The sequence below is a fragment of the Salvia splendens genome, chromosome 12 (assembly GCF_004379255.2).
Source record: "Salvia splendens isolate huo1 chromosome 12, SspV2, whole genome shotgun sequence".
Lineage (NCBI taxonomy): Eukaryota > Viridiplantae > Streptophyta > Magnoliopsida > Lamiales > Lamiaceae > Salvia > Salvia splendens.
The window spans coordinates 20,515,009-20,534,135 of record NC_056043.1 but is presented as its reverse complement, the minus strand read 5'-3'; the positions used below and the strand labels follow the sequence as shown (position 1 = coordinate 20,534,135).

The 19,127-nt window shown below is 42.4% G+C and overlaps 2 long non-coding RNA genes across 2 annotated transcripts; one reads left to right on the top strand and one right to left on the bottom strand.

Annotated features, from left to right (window-relative positions):
- Positions 1–264: 264 nt before the first annotated feature.
- Positions 265–1,975, top strand: LOC121759441. The gene is made up of 2 exons (XR_006041658.1): positions 265–1,618; positions 1,724–1,975. It is a non-coding gene; the product is annotated as an uncharacterized LOC121759441 (long non-coding RNA).
- Positions 1,976–17,687: 15,712 nt separating this feature from the next.
- LOC121758108 lies at positions 17,688–18,703 on the bottom strand. The gene is made up of 2 exons (XR_006041335.1): positions 18,130–18,703; positions 17,688–18,049 (listed from the first exon to the last, which is right to left on the bottom strand). It is a non-coding gene; the product is annotated as an uncharacterized LOC121758108 (long non-coding RNA).
- Between the last annotated feature and the right edge of the window lie 424 nt (positions 18,704–19,127).

Sequence of the window (19,127 nt, the reverse complement as noted above, 5' to 3'; positions counted from 1 at the left end):
TGCAAATTATTCAATCATTAAAATAAATCCGAGGTCTATGCATTATTTCGGAATTAATTAGCGTATCATTTCTTAACATCACTTATTCGAGTACTAGACTAAAGTTCGGGAATTAAGTTTATCATTGCGAAATTAATTAGTGGACGGTCAATTTCTTGATTAGGTCGAATATTTGGAGAGCCCGCGATTAAATTCTTAACCCAACTTTAAATCCTTTAAGAGTGGCCCAACTCCATAGTTATTTTCCATAAAAAGTAGCCCATTTCTCTACTTGATTTCCAATCCAAAAGTCAAATTAAGAGGCCCAATCACAGAATTAAAGAGCAGGCCCCAAACTCACACTTTTTTTTTATTTATTGGCCCAGCTCTTAATTAAAAGAGGAAGGCCCAAAACTAACCTACTCTCACCCAAATCCATCGGCTCCTCCCTCATTCTCACATTTTCCCTAAATTGAAAACCCTAAGGAGGAAACGGCTCCTTCTTTCTCCTTCCGGCGAGCTCTCTCTCGAATCTCACATCGGTTCTGGGCTCACTACCCTTTTCTACCGATGTCACGGAGGGGTCCCGTCCCTCCGTCGCGCTGCTGGTTCGTCGACTAACAACAAAAGAACAAGGAGGTATCGCCTGCTATCATTCACGGCTGTCCCTACCGTACGACTCGGCTTCCCCGGTCGACGTCTTCCTCGCGTCGCCGGCGCCCGACAGCTCCTCTTCTCGGCGCGCCTATGCACTGCCGGCGGTCGCTATTCGCCTCCGCTCCACGGAGCCCGCGCGGTGGCCTCCCAGACTCCGTTTGTAGCCGACGGCCAGTTCCTCGTATTCTAAGCTAAGTTCCCATCCTTTATGAAGTTCTAACCTTGAATTCATTTCTTAAGGCAGCAGCTATGTGGAAAATTATTATTTGATCATTGAGAGCTATTTGAAATGTGGGGTCCTAGCATGTTTGAGGTTGTGGGTTGCTGCTATGGTTGTGATGATAAAACATGCTTCTGTTACTGTCATGCATGGGTGAAAGTCCTATTGTGAGCTATGTTGGGTTTTAACTATATGATGAGATGATATTTGGGTAAGGGAAAGCAGGTGCGTGTTACCTCTTGAAGGTAATCTCCTGTTTCTTTTTTGATCCTCTGCCCTTAGCAACAAAGTTCACTGCCTACTTGAAGTTCCTAGTTGTAATGAGAGGGAAAGGGGTGAGTTTCGGATTTTTAGCATGAAGAAAAGTGGGAACGAGGAAGTTGATTACCTATGGAGTGTAGGCGTTGCCTGCAATTCAGAGCTCTACTCCAAGCTTTCACGTTCTCACTTGCTATAGTGGTCGAAAATTTTGAAGTATGTGGAGGGGAGTTTTGGAGGTGGTGTGGGGCTTCTTATAGGCAAGAGTGTGGTGTACGAAGGAGAAATAAATGGCTGATACTTTCACAGGTTTACAAATCATACCATATCTTCCTTTTTCTGATTTCATAGCTCCTTTATCTTAATGTAAAATGGTGTCTAGTTTGGGTACTTAGTACTTGGCCATTAAACATTTTGTTTGTTCTTGCATAGTGTACAAAGAGAGGGTGCAGGGGCTGTTTCCTTTGAGGGGAGGAATGTGCAGCATTGACTTGCTCCTTTTGGGTAAGTCTTTGGTCTTCCAACTAAAGGGGTTGTCTCCTTCCTCATACTAAGAGTTTTCTTTACTTTCTCTTGTTCATTAGCCTTAAAATTTGTTTTGTCTTGCAGGTTGGGATAATGACTCGGCCGTCCCGCTGCTGTCCGCGACGTGGGCCCGCTGCTCGGGGCCGACGGGCTGATCGGGTAGGGCCGCGGTGGGTGCGATTTGTGCTCGGAAGACAAACGCCCAGAGTTTAGCAATTTCATAGCCCTTTGGCCATTTCTGAATATTTGTAATAGAATAGTATTTCACATTTTTCTTTCCATTCACAAATCTCATGTGAAACGATCATATAGATTAATGTATTTTGTTTCCGCGCATTTTTAGTTCGGGATAAACATCTTCGTATTCCTTTCATCACGTTCATTTTATTTCCTAAACGTTCATTAAATTGTTTTAGTTCATTCAATTCTCTTTAACCTTTATTTTTGCGAACTAATAACATTAAGTTTCAACAAAGGGCAACAAGTTCCATTTATTTTAAGAAGAGGGTGATACATCTCTAGTTCGACATTAACATAACGAAAGAGGGTAAAAAAAGGGGCGGGTATTACATCTGATGATGCAGGTACAAAGAAGTATGTATTAGCTAAATACTTGGACTATAAAATGGTCGATTATGGACATGTCATGGTCAATCCTAAGGGTGTCCACTCTAAGGCGGACACCCCAATAGCCTCGCCCCAATTTTTGTCCATAGCCCTAAAAATTTTTTACGGCCACTATGGTGGACACTTCCAATAGCCCTAAATTTTATAATCAATTTTCATTATAAAATGTTTTTAGTTTCAATAAAGTATAATTAAAATCAGTGCAATGTAAATAATTAGAAAATGAGGTAATTAAAAGGGTACAAATATACAACGAATATTTAAAATAAAATACAACTAAAAACTCTGCCACCGTCTACTCGATGTCGGAGTCGGCTTCCTCGTCTTCTTCCACCGTGCATTTTTTGAGAGTGAAAGTGTAAATAGTGAATGTAGGGATTGTGTGAAAATGGTGAAAAAATAGGTGGTGGAGAGTGGTATTTATAGAGGTAATTAAAAAAAAATTAAAAATTCGACCGAGGACCGCCGGCGCGCCTATAGGCCCGGCGAAAGGACGCCCGGCACGTCCTCGCCCTCATTTCGCCTATCCGTCGTCCGCCGTCTACCGCTCCCATTTCCTCGTCCGCCCCGGGGGCGGACATCTCCTTCACTATAAACCGCCCCGGGACCGCCCCCGCCGGGGCTATAGGCGCGCCGGTCCCATAGTGGATGCTCTAACAATCTTCACCACCGCACAGAGCTTCCTTCTTCCACAACATACCACCTCATTCGGAAATGCGCCGCCACGATGCCCGCACATCGTAGAGCGTTGTTAAATTGCTACATTGAATGTGTCGAAAATCGAAGAATGAAAATCTGAGGAACATCTCACAAACAAAATTATCGAAAGAATATTTACCTATATATATAAAATTCAAGATTTCGAATACACAGTCTCATCCACCCATTTTTGATCCAATGGTTAATTTATAGTCTCTGGTTATGTCTTAGGGTATCAAAATTTCAATTGTATGAGACAATTGTAAAAGATAGAAATTGCACTCCCTTTATGTGCCATTAAATGCTCCATTTTTATTTTTCGTACGTCTACTAATAAATGTCTTATTTCACTTTCATGTCCATTATTTGCATATTTTATCCATTTTGATATTTTTGACGTGTTTTGTGAGAAATGTGCAAAATAGAGCAGAAAAAGAGCATAAAAAAATCAAAATTCGGAAGCTGGAACTGAAGCGCAACCCAGACAGTTCTGGAGCGGTCCAGCAGCCCGCTGGGCCCTTTCCGCCTGTGTTCAAACTCAATTTTCCAGCGATTCTGAAGTCCGATCAGGGCGTTCTACATGTCCTTCTCTAATTATTGTTTGTTTGTTTATTTCATGTCTCGTACTTTAATTATTATTTTATTTCATCTGTCTATGGATTGCTAAACAATAGAATTTTGAAGTTTGATAGTAATTGACTTTTATATAGTTCTTTTTATGTTTAATGTTCAGAACTCGTTTCCACTTAATTTTTCTTGAGCTTTTATTCGACTAATTGGTCGTTACCTTGATTATTGTCAATATTTGATCGATGATAGCTTTGATTGGTTTATCTTATATGTTCATACAATAATTGTGACATGATTATTGATGCATGATAGAGAGAAATAGTGGTAAAACTTGAGTCGGATGAACGTAGAACTAATTAGAATAACTAAAGAGTTAGTGAAATCATTATGCTTGAAATTCCTCTATTTGCCTAATTCTATCTTTTTAGCTTTATTTCTTTATTCATTTATTTTTTATATCCAAAACTTTGTTTCTCTAAATAGTATATGACGTTTAGTATATGATAGTCAGTTGTAATTCTATTCCATGTGTTCGATATCCCGGTACTGACCTTTAGCTATACTATTTCTGCCTTGTATACTTGCAAGTAGTTGTAGTGCTAAAAAATAGTGCATCAATCCTACATTCTACTAACTCATGTCATTTACATTTTATTATAAAACCAATATATACAAAGTAAGTCTCATATTCCACTAACTTTTTCTAACCACTTACTTTATAAAGCCAAACAATTTTTTAAAACTCGTACCGATCAGATACGAGAAATTTAATCATGAATGGAGGAAGTAGTTTAATTCACTAATTTTAACAGTTATGAGATTGACTATAAATCAACTAAAATTATAATTTAAATAGTAAATTAAATAACAATTTTTTCTTAAATGCACTAGTGTGTAGTACTCCCTCCATCCCATGTTACTTGAGACTTTTCTTTCTTGCACTCGTTTTGAAAAAATTATACTATTAAATAGTTAAAACGGAAAGAGTGTAATGTAAAAGAGAAAATAATATAAAAGAGCCTTTTCTTCCGTTATTCTTTCTCTTACTTTCTATTTTCTTCACTTTATTTATTATCATTTTTTAAAAACAAGTGCGAAATGAAATGACTCAAGTAACGTGAGACAGAGAGAGTATATAATTGTAAAAAATGATCTATAAACTAAAATTAAAATTACTTACATACCAGCCTAAATTCATGTCTGAAATAAATCCGTATTAATCCTATATATCCAACAAATTTATGTTTCATTAAGGGTTGCTTTTTTCCTTTTCTTCTTCTTTTATATATGTCGATTTTTGCATAGATAATAATTTTATACTACTTATATTTAATCGAAAGATTTTTGCATAGATAATTTCATACTACATATATTTACGCGAAACTATTTTCATACTTGCAAATGTCAACCATGATTTTGCAACATTAATGAGAATTTTTTTTCTTTCGTTGATCTTTGAGAGTCGGCCCCTCCATCCCTCCCTCATGCTTTTGGGTCATGCTGCAAGCCTTGACTATAGCTCGTCTCAATATGAATTTGTTAAAGTCTGGAAGGCCTCGAGAGGGGCGCGAATTCGGACCAAGTTATATTGAAGATAACCGAACCGATTGGATCAGTTAGCAAATGTCGGTGCCACTTGATCGATGCAAACTCGCTCTCACTTGTTTCCTACCAACGTAATTTATAAACTCTCAATTTTGCACTACTTTAATAGTAAAGCGGCAAGTTCGGGGTCGATCCACAGAGAAGTTGGTGTATCAAGTGTGTGAATAGTGAACAGGGGTTGGCTGCTGCCACGCTTTAACTTGGGAGTTTTTAACTACTGATTTTACTCTAGGCAGGATTAAACTTGTAAACTTGAACAAGGTAACTTTAACTACTGGGTCAAGTACATCGTAACAAAACTGAAACTAAAGCAGTAAATGCGAGGATGAAAACGAAAACAACTTTGATTAAACTAGAACAGTACAACGTGAAATTTAAACTAAGCTAGCACTTCGGAAAATAAGAAAGCAAATAAACCGAGAAGATCCTCAGTTGGAAACTTAAGAATACGCCGACAGATAACAAGTATTCTGCAGCGCTTCTTCAATCGCCCTCTCTATCTAAGCAACACTTTATCTAAGCTAAGCTAAGCTATCTAAAAAACTGGACTAAGCTAGAGAACTAAACTAAACTAAGACGGAAAGTAAAGGATCCTCCCTCTTTGTGGTGGCACATCCTCCATTTATAGGCGTAGCACGACCACCAGCTGGATAACGATCTTGGCAGGGAATATTCGCTCACGCTGAGAGTGAGCGACTCATTGATTGCTACGTGCTTTCCTTTTAGAATGACGACGCTTTTTCTGTAACAGATTTATGACTCAGCTCGTCCTTGCGTCTCATATGTAGGCACGTGTCCCCTTCTAGAACGTCGTCCTTGATAACAGAACGGTGCGCCACATCCAGCTCATTTCCTCACGTGTTCTTCTTCTAGAAGCCAGCGGTCCCCTCCTAACTGCTTGATCTCCCCCTTTGATCAACTCCCCCGATATCCGGCCTTTTTCACCTTTTGTACTCACTTGATCAGTTTGGCCTTGTTGCCTTGGTCAAGCGGTATTCCTGCACATTTAACACTTGTTTTGCGCGATAAACCGATCAAGTAGCGTAAATTTTACCCTTAAACCGATGCATGAAATGAGCCTTATCAACCTGCTCACACTTAAAACATACTTGTCCGCAAGTATAAAGAAAAAAAGAAAGAAAAAGATAAGATAAATTTCAGGCACGGTTTGATCATTTCAAGAAAGTAACAAAAGAAAATGAAAAGAAGACATACACATATTTACATGTATGCATTAGACCGAATAAATTTCCAACAATCATACCCCGAGGTTGAGGTCAATCAATTTGTCAGTAGCTTATGTTTCTTCTCTTTCGCGTTTGCTTGATCAAGGTGTCAGTTTGTCAAGATTGCTCAATTTAAACCACTGTTGGATGCACTCAGTCACTCATTTCTCACCAGAGATGTTAGGACTGTTCTCTCGGTATTGCCACAATTTTAATACCTCGAATCGGACTGCACAAGATAGTAGTGTATTGAGGTAGGGTCCTAGGGGTTCTAAGTTTAAAAATTAAAATTTTAAACTGTAAAAAGAAAATTACATGAGTCAAAAGACCAAAGATTTGACTAAACTCGCTGGATCAGAGTGAGATATTTATTTTCCTACTGGATACTTGGTCAAAATTCGACCTTTAGCCTTTTGGCTTATTTCCTAACTTTGGATTTCCTGGGTCATGTTACAACTTTTTCCTGCCCGCTTTTTCTCGAACTTTTCTCACCACATTTTTTTTTGAACTTGATCAACCTGATTGCTTAACTTGATCAACCCGACTACCCTTTTATTTTGACTCTTCTATTGCTATCCCCTGAAAAACTTCATTTCTTTGACCTATTTTCTCACGTGATATAAAACGTAAGTTTTGGTTTTAAGGCTTCAAGAAACGAGTAGAAGTGTATATGGGCTCAAAGTGGCTGACTAAGGGGGTGCCCTTTTTGACGAGGCTTGTTCATGGAGCGAAAGAAGAAAAGGCTCAAATGGTTAAGTTCTAATGCCTTTAGTCCTTACTATTTGTGCAATTTTCATCTAAATATTAAAATGTAGCCTCTCGTAAAAATTTTCTTTGTAAAAATAGTAGAAAGTGTTCTACTTTTGGCTTATAACTCACATATAGAGAGGCTTCACAGTTGGTTAAAAATTGAGCGTTTACATCATACTTGCGTCGTTCAAACTGATCAAGTTTTTGCAATCAAGTTTTTACATGTAAGCACATTGAATCCCCTTTCTTACTCTTCCACAAAGTAATCAAGTCTTCCACTTATCAAATTTCATGCATACTGCCTATCAAATTATGTATTTTTTTTTAAAATTTTTTTTACATGCATGACTTATCTGTAACTAACAACAAACAAGGAGAACTTCTCACACTTAGACCAGACACTGGGCTCAGTGTGAGATAGTGCCAACAATCAAAACATGCTAAAAGATAAAACAATAACCAAAACACACATATGGACAGGCAAACAACAACTTTCATAAACTTCTCACACTTAGTCCATACACAAGACTAAGTGTGAGAACGGAATCGAAAATCACAATTTACACAAAGAAACTGAGTTAAGGGTAATACTACTGTCTTCGAGATGGTAGAACAGGGGATGTTGCACGCCTTCCTTATTGCCTCCATTTCACAGGCCTTTCTTATTGCCTACAGGGCATTTGCGTTCATCGGATCTCATTCTCCTTGGTATCTTTCCCTTTATCTCCTTCGCGTGGAGGGGCATGCTGGGCAGCGTTAGTTAGCCCCTCACCTTGGTTGGGATGATGGCCCTTCTTGGGAGGAGGAAGGATACTTTCTTCCCCCTTCCTCTTGCTGTCTTGCTCTGCTCTCACTTGGCTGTCCTCCACAGTCTTGCTTGCTTCTACGACTGCCTCGGTCCTTTGGGTTGCTCGTTTCTTCTTATCCACCTGCCGCCTTAAAACCTTAGCTTCCTTTAGCAGTTGGTCCATCGTCCGGCGGCGCGTTCTTCCCGGGACAGAGTCATCCTCCTCAGTTGAAAAGAGGTTTCATTCTGCCTCCCTTCGTCGGAGTAGGAGATCACTGGGGCGAGGCAGAGAATCTTTTCTCTTATCATCATCATCATCATTAATTACAACCTCAACCGGTTGCGACAGCCTTTGGGAAGGTATGTAAGGTTCCCGCCACTAGGTGGTGACGGGGTGTCTTGAGTGGGCGTACCCTCTGCCGATGGTGGCGAAGCGGGGCCCTTAGATCGAGAAATTCTTAGGTGAGCTTTTAAGGAGGTGTAAACCTCCGCAGGGTCAGCGTCGGTGGGAAAACTTCTGAGTAAGGAGTCTAGACGCCTTATGTAAGCCGGGTCTACATATTGGATGGGATCGATGAATCTGGGAGGCGATAATGGGGTTCTGGTGGTTGGTGGGGAAAGGTTAGGGTTTTCTGGGTTGGGTGGTGACAAGGATCTCCGACTACCACTGTTGATACAGCTTCCTGAAGAAGAAGATGAAGTATTGAGTTGAGTGCTTTGCATTTTTTTTTCTGGTGATGATTGTGGTTGATTCCTTGGAGGTCATTTGAACTTGGAGAGAATTAGATGAGGATAGCACAAATGTTCTGATGGCAGTTGATGAAAAGTGGGATCAGAGAGACCCCTTTTATATTGAAATCCCGACTGTTGAGATCCCAGCCTGTTTGAGATCTCGGCGACTCTTAGCATACGAGCGCGCCTTTTCAGAATGCCAGGTGGCAAGGCTTATCCGATACGCTTCCTCCTTCTCTCCAAGATGTCTTTTCGTTGCGACAGTTTGCGCCGCCTGACACCTCTCTACTGACTGCACACGTCTTATCATCTCCTGCCCTTATCAACTCAATCACTGTACCACCAATTAAATTCAAGTTGTACTGAGCAAGTGGACAATTAAATCCAGATAAAAATTCTCATAATTTCACTTGATCAGTTTCTTTCCTCCACTTCCGACTTTTAATTTTCCAAGAAATAAAAATCAACACACTAAAAACTATTTACACTAACAAGGACTTGACCGGGTTCCCCTGGAATGTCACTTGATCAGATTAATAGATTTAGAATTTGTTGCTTGATCAAGCAGACTCCCCATAAGCACTCGATCACTCCTTTTACCTGTTGACTGGCGCGAGTTAGGCATGAGTAGTGGAATGTCGTCCACTACAAATGCTTCCATTCTGTCCCTTACGGGTAACTCGCTTGCCACCAAGTAGTCGGCCATACCTGGAAACATTGGCCATTTCTGTGCGTGTTGTCCCTTGCTTCCTTGTTCGGCTTGACCAATTCTCCCTTCCTGGTAGATCCACTGTCTTTCAGATATTGACTTTATCAGGTGCAGGCGCTTTTCAGGAAAAATGTCTGGAATGGCTTCACCGTTGTCTTCTTGCAGAATTCGGCTTAGGTGACCCGCCTCTCTGTTCTCACATCTTTCCTTATCCACTGCTTCCCACTCAAACTCCTGTAGAAGGAGTACCCATCTGATCAACCGCGGGTTTGATTCCTTTTTCGCCAAAAGGTACTTGATTACCGCATGGTTTGTATACACTATCACTTTGGACCCAAGTAGGTACTGTCTGAACTTCCCAAATGCAAAGACTACTGATAGCATCTCCTTTTTGGTCACATGATAGTTCCTTTGTGCCTGATTCAACGTTTTTGATGCGTAGAGGACAACGTAACTCTTCCCTTGGATTTTCTGACTAAATACTGTCCCCACAGTATAGTTGCTAGCATCGTACATCACCCCAAGGGGGTGATTCCAGTCGGGGGCGCGTATTATTGGAGAACTTATCAATTGGTCCTTCAGAAACGGGAACGCAGCCTTGCAGGCATCAGAGAATTCAAACTTCACGTCATTCTGGAGAAGCTTCGTCAGGGGCTGGGCATTCTTTGCGAAATCCTTGATGAGTCTTCTATAGACCCCAACGCGTCCCAAAAAGGCTCTGACCTCCTCCTGGTTGGTAGGGTATGGGAGTTTCGCCGCCTGTGTTCGCATTGCCATGATTGTTCGGGGGGTCTGCCCAGTTTGAATTTCGCTTTTTGGGTATTAGTTTGGGTTGACACTGGAAGAGTAATTCTTTCTGCCCCACTATGAGCTCTTCCTTTCTCAAAGCGGGGTGGAGTCTGCGTTGTCAATCAAGGTGGGGTGCCACTCCTCCTTCTAACATGGCAGGATGCATGCACAGGTCCGGGTTTATCTCTGTTGTTTTCCACTTGACCACCTTTCGGCCCAACCTCAGTTCTTCTATCATTTGTCCTCCTTGTCCTTGCAGATTTGGCTCGACTAGTTTTTGACGAGTCTGGTTGGGCAGGTTCTTGATGTTAACTTACGATGTGGGTAAAGACAGTAGTTGCCTTGTAGGCGAGGGATTTCCCTCCAGCATTCCTCTCAATAGGTCGGCTTGATCAGGTGGTTTCTCGACCCTCCCCGGTTGAGTGATTTCTTTTGACTTGGCTGGTTGTGATGGTTGGCATAATTCCATAATTGCCCTTTCAATGGCCTGATCATCCATTTCCCCAGTTATCGTTGCATCGAACCATTCAGTTGCTTCCCTCTTAAGCTGTTCATCTTCAGTGGGACCAGAAGGTGGTTTTTTGAAGGGTTCCTTTTGTAGGTACTTTTGCCCCCTAGGTCTGATAGTGTCTGCCGATTGAATGCTCTCACTATCCTGCGGCTTCCTCACAGCTTTATCAATTTCGAATGTAAGTTGTTCTTCTTTAAAACTCAGATGCATCGTCCCATGGCGAACGTCAATGACTGTGCTAGCCGTAGATAGGAAAGTTCTTCCCAAAAGGACGCCAACAGATTCTTCCGCTCCTGGCTCTGTCGTTTTTATGACGAAGAAGTCGGCGGGGTACATGAATTTGTTCACCTTGACGATTTCATCTTCCAGAACTCCATCGGGGTAAATGCAACACCCATCTGCTAGCTGTATCACCATATCGGTTTTGAGATGCTTAGTATCTTCCAGCTTCTCGTATATAGAATACGGCATAATATTGATGGAAGCCCCTAGGTCGCATATTGCGTGCTCCATTTGAACGTCTCTGATGGAAATTGGGAGGGTGAATACTCCTGGGTCAGTCTTCTTGGGTGGAAGATCACAAGGTTGGATCTCCACGGCATCATTTTCTGCTTCGATCATCTTTCCGTCCTCAGTGACTTGTTCAAGGGTACTAGACTCTTCTTCTTTTTTGGCTTGATCAAGGGCGCTGGGCTCAGAGCCTTCTTCATGATTGGGTCTGTCTGCAGGTGCTGGAGAATTCGCAGATGGGTTTTGATAAACTCTTTCTAATTTCAAAGAGACTACATTGACATTCTCTCGCCCAATAGGTGGCTGCACTGTAGCCGGAATTTTTCCTTCATTTCCCCTTAGTTCGCCCAGTGACATGGCGACCTGAGATAACTGCTCTGTAAGCATATCGAGAGCAGCCCTCTGTTCCTTTTGGGCTTCTTGTATTTCTCGCATTGCATCATAGGGCTGATGCAGGGTCATCACATCCCCTGGACCTTCATTTTGCTGCTTGTTATATCTTTGATTAAAACGACCTCCTCCATGACCTTGCTGGTAGTAGCCGGAAGGTCCATACTCTTAGGTTGGTTCTTGGGAAAGTGATTCTGTTGGTTTCCTTGGAAGTACTGTGGGTTCCCTTGGGTTTGTTGGTTTCCTCTTTGGTGCTGCGTGACATAACTCACCATTTGATTATTCGGATGTCTTCCCTGGTTGCTAAACTGAGGGACTTGGTGTTGGTACCCCCATTCTCCTTCCTTCTGTCGGGTTTACCGGTTAGACTGTCCTCCACTTGACCAGTTCCCTTGAGGTCCACTTGGCCACCCTGCCTGGATTCGAGCAGGCCAGTTGGGCTGCCCGTCAGAGGGTTGCATCTACTATGTCGAGAGTGGTTGGCTTTGATTCTGATCGGTCCACCTAAAGTTTGGGTGGTCCCTCCATGGAGCATCTCTCTGCTTCCCCTGGATCCAGTTGTCATTTGGGTTCCAGTGGCCAATGGCATTCACTTGGGCCTGCAGTTCTACCTCAGGGGGAATTCGCAGTAATAATAATGATGTTCTTCTGGTGGGGACGGTTGCGGTACATACTGTGTCTCCCTTGGGGCAGGTGGTGGTGGCGGCCTGGCCTTCTCCACTGCTTCCAGCAGCTTCTTCTCCATTTGCTCGAATCGAGCCTCCAATTTTTCATCGTTGCGCGCCTCTGCTGCGTGCACAACTCATCTCCTATACTTCCCTAGAGATATCTCGTACGACCGCTTGGCCTCGATCAGCCTCTCCAGTATATTCTTGGTTTAGCTAAATGCGGTTTTCGAGAAATCCCCTTGAGCTGCGAGATTGAGGTCGTTCTTGCTGTCTACTGTGAGTCCGCCATAAAAGATCGAGCAGATCTCTCGCTCCCCCAGCTTGGGGTTAGGGCATGCTTGAAGCAGCCCCTTGGAATCTGTTCCAGTACTGGCCGAGGGGCTCATCGTACTCCTGTCTGGCTTCTGTAATCTCCCTTTTCAGGGCACTCATCTTCGATGCTGGAAAGAAACGATCGAGAAATATCATGCGGAATTCGGCCCATGTCCTGATGGATCCTTCTGGCAGCCTTGACAGCCAGACACCCGCTTCGCCCTTCAAAACGAAGGGAATAGCTTTGAGCCTGTAATCTTCGGATGTGGATCCAGCCGGCACGAGCTGAATATCACAGTATCGGCAGAACTCCTCCAGAAAAGTGTACGGACACTCCTTCGAAAGACCGTAGAAGTGGGACAAAACGGCCAGCACTCCTGACTTAATCGTGATGGTCCGCATCCCAGGAGTAGCGACGATGGCATGTCTGGGCTCCCTGTCGTCATGAGCGTGTAGAGAACCGATTCCCGAGTCGTTATCGGAGAGGGCCATCTCTGCTTCTGTTTGTTCTGGTGGTGGTGGTTGTGTGTTCTATTCAGCGGCTGCTGCTGCTGCTTCTAATGCTTCTCTTTAACGAGTGGTGACAACGCCGGCTTCCTGGACTCTCCAATGAGCGTTAGCGCCTCTGTATATAAGAGGGTGATTCCAGTGGCCGCCGCGGTGGTAACTTCTCATCAACAGTAGGAAAAACAAATGAGAAAAGAGAGAAATAAAATTATATACACCTACGCACTACGCACAAACATAAAATAACACCATGCTTCCCCGGTAACGGCGCCATTTTAGAAGGCCTCGAGAGGGGCGCGAATTCGGACCAAGTTATATTGAAGATAACCGAACCGATTGGATCAGTTAGCAAATGTCGTTGCCACTTGATCGATGCAAACTTGCTCTCACTCGTTTCCTACCAACGTAATTTGTAAACTCCCAATTTTGCACTACTTTAACAGTAAAGCGGCAAGTTCGGGGTCGATCCCACAGAGAAGTTGGTGTATCAAGTGTGTGAATAGTGAACAGGGGTTGGCTGCTGCCACGCTTTAACTTGGAAGTTTTTAACTACTGATTTTACTCTAGGCAGGATTAAACTTGCTAAATTGATCAAGGTAACTTTAACTACTGGGTCAAGTACATCGTAACGAAACTGAAACTAAAGCAGTAAATGCGAGGATGAAAACGAAAACAACTTTGATTAAACTAGAACAGTACAGCGTGAAATTTAAACTAAGCTAGCACTTCAGAAAATAAGAAAGCAAATAAACCGAGAAGATCCTCGGCGGGAAACTTAAGAATACGCCGACAGATAACAAGTATTCTGCAGTGCTTCTTCAATCGCCCTCTCTAACTAAGCAACACTTTTTATAAGCTAAGCTAAGCTATCTAGAAAACTAGATTAAGCTAGAGAACTGAACTAAGCTAAACTAAGACGGAAAGTAAAGGATCCCCCCTCCTTGTGGTGGCACATACTCCATTTATAGGCGCAGCACGACCTCCAGCCGTATAACGATCTTGGCAGGGAATATTCGCTCACGCTGAGAGTGAGCGACTCATTGATTGCTACGTGCTTTCCTTCTAGAATGACGACGTGTAACACCCGGTCTTTTTATAGTACGTGGAACAACACCAAGCTGCTACGAGGCAATTAATGAATGAGATGTTGAGATGGGTTTTAGTGCTTGGCGCGCATAAATCGAGGAACGGTTGAGGAATTTATATTTGGAACAACACCAAATATAAATTGTTGCGTTTGGCGATTTAAATCTTTGTTGGAGACAGGATAACGAAATTAATTAAAGCTCCGAGAATTTTTAATTATCGAAAAAAATAGAGTCCAAGTGTTTCTTTTAAATGGCTTGGGGCCATGACCAACTAAATAATTATACAAATTGGGCTTGCAACTTAATGAGCCCAAATCAATTAATTTAATTTGGGAGTCCAATTCTTCTTTCCAAACAATTGGGAACAAGCCCAAAAATGTTTGTCTTCTTCCTCACACATATGGCCGATTCCTTCCCCCTCCACCCATGGAGATTTTCCACTTTTCATCTTCTCCAACTCCTTCACCTTCTATCTTCCACCATCAATGCCCACAAACCAAGAGTCACCACCACTTCTCAATTTATGCTCTTCTCTAACTCCTCACATTACACTACACAAAAAAAAAGAGAGAGAGTGAGAGAACCGAGAGAGAGCCGAGAGAAAGCAAGAGGAGGAGGAGTTCATTCTTCACCATTCTTGTTCATTCACCACCAAGACCAACCTATTGGAAGGTATAATCCCTTCTTTTTGGATCATTGTATACATTGCATATCATCACACATGAACCTCCCACAAGAAAATTCAACAATTAACATAAATCAAACAATCCAACAATTGAAATTAATCGAACACTCGCCGTATGCAATCGAAAGTCCCAAAGTACGTAGCTTGATAATAAAAATACACCTTGCGGGTCTTTTCGGAGTGTATCCGGGCGGGTTCGGACTGGTTTCGGGGAGGAGGAAGCTGCCGGCAGCGGCGTTCCCGACGACTCCAGCGGAAACAACGGCTGGCGAAAGGGAGGGAGCCGGCGACAACATCTACGCTGTCCGGCGACTCCGGCAGCAGCTCCTCCCGGCGGCTGGACCTCTCTGCGACAGCAGCGGCGGCGCCTCCCCGCGACAGCAGCAGCGATGACACGGCGGTGGCAGCAGTCGCGACGAGCAACACGGGACAGCAGCGGCGACGGCACCGGCGCTGAGCAACGACGGTGACCGCGAGTTCAAGTCTAACGGCGGAAATTTTAAAAGGAAGAGAGAAAGAGAAGAAGAGAGAGAGAAGAAGAGGGGTTGACCGATTGTGGAGGATGAAAGTATAATTGGATCTTTTTCCTTTTGGGCTCTATTCTTTAATTAAAGTTGGGCCTCTCCTTTTGTTTTTTTAAATGGGCCTATTAAACTAAAATGAAATATTTTGGTTAGTTGAGCTCCAATTAAATTGTGTTGGGCTTTAAAACTTTAATTGGAGATATAAGGTGGGGGAATAAATCTTTGGGCCGAAGACTTATTTAATTATTCCCGGAGTAATTTTTTTGGAAGGACGAATAATTTTATCCCAAGTCCGAAATAATATGGTTGCGAAGAGAAATAATTACGATAATTTAATTATACGCTTAAATAAATTTTAAGGAAATTATTTTCGACGTCACAGAAAATACGAGGAGCAACGAAAGAAAGAACGAGCGTAAGCGGCCGACCGGCGTCGCATGCGACGTCTTGGGCGGCCGCCGAATAACCGAAAATGCACGAAAAATCGAGGAAGAGAATTAAAAGATCTTAATTGGAGTGCATTCATTCTAAAATGTCTTCGTTACCGAGATTGATGTGAACTTTATGTATTTTCCGAAAAGGTGGTTCGCACGGCCGCTAAAGTCGGAACGAGAAGCTGCTTAAGGAAAATTTTAAGCTTTCGAGGTGGGCTTTATTACTTAAATACTTTTTATTTGAAATTGATATGTTTATGGTGAAATAAGGGTGGTTTAAAATAGTATGTCATGCCGATTTTATGTTTTGAATTGCCCATCTGATTGTCTACTGGGATTTTATCCTACTAGACTTTGATAGTTAACGAATTCGGGTCTGACTAGGGAGTGAGTCCCTACTCGGACTAGTGCACTGATAGGGATCGTGAGCCGTCCCCTAGGTCGGCCGGTCCAGTGATCGAGATTGTGGCCACAGTCTCGTTTCACATGATGGTTCAGATATGGTATATGATGGAGGATGATGATTGTCAGCGCTGACACTTTTAAAGGAATGATTTTGGTGTCTCTCGGTCTTTTTAAAGTAAAATCCGAGTTTCACTCTATGATGGCTTGACATAACTTAAATGATAAATGTATTTCGGGCATGTGTTCACTGGGTGCATCAAGTACTCAGCCCCTGCATATGTTTTCCCTATGTGCAGGTTGAGCGAGGTCGGGAGGCGGAGGATGTTGAGCAATGAGCCAAGAATTTTAATCAATAACGTTCTGGTTACTATTGTGTCTTCGTACATAGTAGTAGCTAACTCTCAATTGCTTCCGCTACTCTACGTTTTAAGAATTTCTTCTATTTCCTTGGAATTGTCAAACCATGTCATTCACGTTATGTACCTTCGGGATTTGAAACTTTTGATCGTTAAGTTGCATTGTCTTGATTGTTTTCCCCCTTCTTCCCCGCTTCTTAATTCCCCCATTAGTCGCGACTCCCCGTGCTTCCTATCCTTAGGAAGTGCGGTCGTGACAGAATGGTATCAAAGCAATTTTTCTTTCCGCTCTGGACCGAGAGTCTTTTATTCAATCTAGTCTAGACTCGTTTCGCTAGATTAAAAGAGTATTCATTGAAGGCTCAGCATTCCGTCTCGCCGCGCTCAACAAAAGAAAAGGTAAAATGTTTTGAAATGAGAAAGTTTTCGAGAAAGCAAGGTGATAAAGTTTCTGAGAAAGAAGGATAGAAGAGTTTTTGAGAAAGAAAGATGAGAATAGTTTGAGAAAGAAAGATGATGAAGTTTGAAGAGAAACGATGGATTGTTGTTCTACATGAAAGATGAAAGTTGATGTTAAAGTAAGTTTTGAGTTTTAAAGTTGAAAGTGAGATGTAGAAATTTTGTTGAAAGTGCGAAAGTTTAAAGAAAATTTTTATTTCAAAAGTTTTGAATGTTAATGAAGTTCGAAAGTGTTTGCTTTGGAAAGTTAGAATGTTGTGTTTTATATTTGGTTATCCTGAAGTATGAATGGTTTGATGTTGGATGTGATGATGAAGAGGAAATGATTTGGAATCCCGACATGGTTATGAGGAGGCTACATGAGAACTCGAGGATAAAATGAAAGAGAAGTACTCGGAGCTGTTCGTTATGAGATGAGCAAATTTCGGGACGAAATTTCTGTTAAGGTGGATAGAATGTAACACCCGGACTTTTTATAGTACGTGGAACAACACCAAGCTGCTACGAGGCAATTAATGAATGAGATGTTGAGATGGGTTTTAGTGCTTGGCGCGCATAAATCGAGGAACGGTTGAGGAATTTATATTTGGAACAACACCAAATATAAATTGTTGCGTTTGGCGATTTTAATCTTTGTTGGAGACAAGATAACGAAATTAATTAAAGCTCCGTGAATTTTTAATTATCGAAAAAAATGCGAGAATATAAAGTACGGTTTTATCTTGGGCTTCTCAAATTAAAAGTAGAGTCCAAATGTTTCTTTTAAATGGCTTGGGGCCATGACCAACTAAATAATTATACAAATTGGGCTTGCAACTTAATGAGCCCAAATCAATTAATTTAATTTGGGAGTCCAATTCTTCTTTCCAAACAATTGGGAACAAGCCTAAAAATGTTTGTCTTCTTCCTCACACATATGGCCGATTCCTTCCCCCTCCACCCATGGAGACTTTCCACTTTTCATCTTCTCCAACTCCTTCACCTTCTATCTTCCACCATCAATGCCCACAAACCAAGAGTCACCACCACTTCTCAATTTATGCTCTTCTCTAACTCCTCACATTACACTACACAAAAAAAAGAGAGAGAGTGAGAGAACCGAGAGAGAGCCGAGAGAAAGCAAGAGGAGGAGGAGTTCATTCTTCACCATTCTTGTTCATTCACCACCAAGACCAACCTATTGGAAGGTATAATCCCTTCTTTTTGGATCATTGTATACATTGCATATCATCACACATGAACCTCCCACAAGAAAATTCAACAATTAACATAAATCAAACAATCCAACAATTGAAATTAATCGAACACTCGCCGTATGCAATCGAAAGTCCCAAAGTACGTAGCTTGATAATAAAAATACACCTTGCGGGTCTTTTCGGAGTGTTTCCGGGCGGGTTCGGACTGGTTTCGGGGAGGAGGAAGCTGCCGGCAGCGGCGTTCCCGACGACTCCAGCGGAAACAGCGGCTGGCGGAAGGGAGGGAGCCGGCGACAGCATCTGCGCTGTCCGGCGACTCCGGCAGCAGCTCCTCCCGGCGGCTGGACCTCTCTGCGACAGCAGCGGCGGTGCCTCCCCGCGACAGCAGCAGCGACGACACGGTGGTGGCAGCAGTCGCGGCGACGGCACCGGCGCTGAGCAACGACGGTGACCGCGAGTTCAAGTCTAACGGCGGAAATTTTAAAAGGAAGAGAGGAAGAGAGAAAGAGAAGAAGAGAGAGAGAAGAAGAGGGGTTGACCGATTGTGGAGGATGGGAGTATAATTGGATCTTTTTCCTTTTGGGCTCTATTCTTTAATTAAAGTTGGGCCTCTCCTTTTATTTTTTTAAATGAGCCTATTAAACTAAAATGAAATATTTTGGTTAGTTGAGCTCCAATTAAATTGTGTTGGGCTTTAAAACTTTAATTGGAGATATAAGGTGGGGGAATAAATCTTTGGGCCGATGACTTATTTAATTATTCCCGGAGTAATTTTTTTGGAAGGACGAATAATTTTATCCCAAGTCCGAAATAATATGGTTGCGAAGAGAAATAATTACGATAATTTAATTATACGCTTAAATAAATTTTAAGGAAATTATTTTCGACGTCACAGAAAATACGAGGAGCAACGAAAGAAAGAACGAGCGTAAGCGGCCGACCGGCGTCG